General features: G+C 32.2%; 1 pseudogene; it reads right to left on the bottom strand.

Moving 5' to 3' along the window:
* Positions 1-215: 215 nt before the first annotated feature.
* Positions 216-333, bottom strand: LOC124723579 (annotated as a pseudogene).
* Between the last annotated feature and the right edge of the window lie 1,619 nt (positions 334-1,952).

Here is a 1,952-nt window from a genome sequence, read left to right as displayed (position 1 = left end):
TATAAACTCCGTCCGAACAGGCCTTGGAAGGCCCAACATTACTGACCGGCCGCCGCGTCGTCCACAGCCCACAGGCATCACTGGATGAGGATATGGAAGGGCATGTGGTCAGCACACTGCTCTCCTGGCCGTATGTCAGATTACAAGACCGTAGCCGCTACTTCTCACTCAAGTAGCTCCTCAGTTTGCCTCACAAGGGCTGAATGCACCCCGTTTGCCAATGGCGCTCGGCAGACCGGATGGTCACCCATCAAAGTGCTAGCCCAGCTCAACAATGCTTAACTTCGGTGATCTGATGGGAACCGGTGTTACCACTGCAGTAAGGCCGTTGGCCTTCGATTTATAACTGTAGTATTTATCCTGCACATACGAAGATGAAAAGTTTTATTACCCACCAGATAGTCGACATGTTTCCTGTAAGCAACACAGAACATAACCACCACCTGTCATTTACATCCTTTACAGTAAAGTGATACATAAGACATAAGAAAGCTCTATGTGTCTACTAAAGCATAAATCATAAACTTTCAAGTAATATCATGGAAAAGATCGAAATTACGATGAAAGACACGCTTTTCCCATATTTTCCGAAAATATCAGAAATCACAACAACAAATGCTCAGTGGGGTTCATCGAATAAAAATGGATGATTTTAATTTTTATCTCATTTTCATAATTTTTTCGATTATTTTCATCGTTTTTCCCAACATTTTAATTATTTTTAAAGTTTTTTCACCACTTTATTCATAATCGTTTTTGATCACCAACCATCTCCTATTATTTGTTAAAATTTTCTACCATTTCTCATTATATTTACTCGAAATTTCACGATATGTTTCATTTTCATGGAAACTGAAAAGAATATGTAAACTTTATCTCCTCAAAATAAATATTTAAAAGGTCAGAAATGTTGCAGGCATAAAATCGAGATAGAAGTTTCAAATCAAATCCCCATTTTTAAACCCTCTTTTTCATGAAAATTAAGAAAATGGAAAAACTCAGTAATACAAGTAATAATTTCTTCCTTTCTCTCACTCATTACTTTCCTTAAAAATTTTATATTAAGAAATATTTTACAATAAAAATAGGTTTTTCAGCATTTGTGGAGAGCTAGAAAATAGGAACATTGAGTATATTTTAAAAGAAATATCAAAGATATTATTTCAAAACTCTATAAGATTGTTAATTACTTAATGAGAATTATGATAAGAGAATTTTACAATTTTGAGTGATATTATTAGTTTAAAAGGTGATTATGATGGCTAGGATATAGCATAGGAATCAAAGAGCAAGTAATGGGTCTACATTTCAAATGGAGAACATAAATCTATCAACTGTGAATTTTATAAAAATTCAAAATACATTAAATGTATATTTTTTAGATATTCTACTAACTATTTTATAATCTCCATATGGCAATGTATCTGTTTTATCTTCTGTCAACATGAAGACTTAATGTTTTCCTATCGACAGAATAATTTACATGTGTATTACTTTACAATAAATTCATAGTTCTGTATTTTTATATCTTTAAGCAAACAATATTTATAATCTTGTAAGCTTATTCTAGCTTTTCCAGCATAATTCTTCCTCAGATTTCTTCTCCACAATACTACAAAATTTTCAAGCACACATTTTTTATCTTAAAACCAAAAAATTTCCTCAATCATTTTCCCATTGCACTCATCTTTTATTTTACCTATTACGTTTTTATTTACTTGAGGAATGTTGAAAATATAATCACCTAAATATTCACTGTTTTCAAATGAATTGAGCATTGCCTTCATATCTTCAAAAATATCTGCAGTTTGTACTGTGTATTGTAAATGTACCTGCCATAATCGTAACAACAAAATTCAGTTTTGCTTCATATCATGGTCTCAAAATTCTATAGGGAAAATCATACATCAATTCTTTAGATAAATAGATTATGCTCATTCCCATGTAAATGG

The sequence above is a fragment of the Schistocerca piceifrons genome, chromosome X (assembly GCF_021461385.2).
Source record: "Schistocerca piceifrons isolate TAMUIC-IGC-003096 chromosome X, iqSchPice1.1, whole genome shotgun sequence".
Lineage (NCBI taxonomy): Eukaryota > Metazoa > Arthropoda > Insecta > Orthoptera > Acrididae > Schistocerca > Schistocerca piceifrons.
This window is presented reverse-complemented; position numbering and strand designations above follow the sequence as displayed.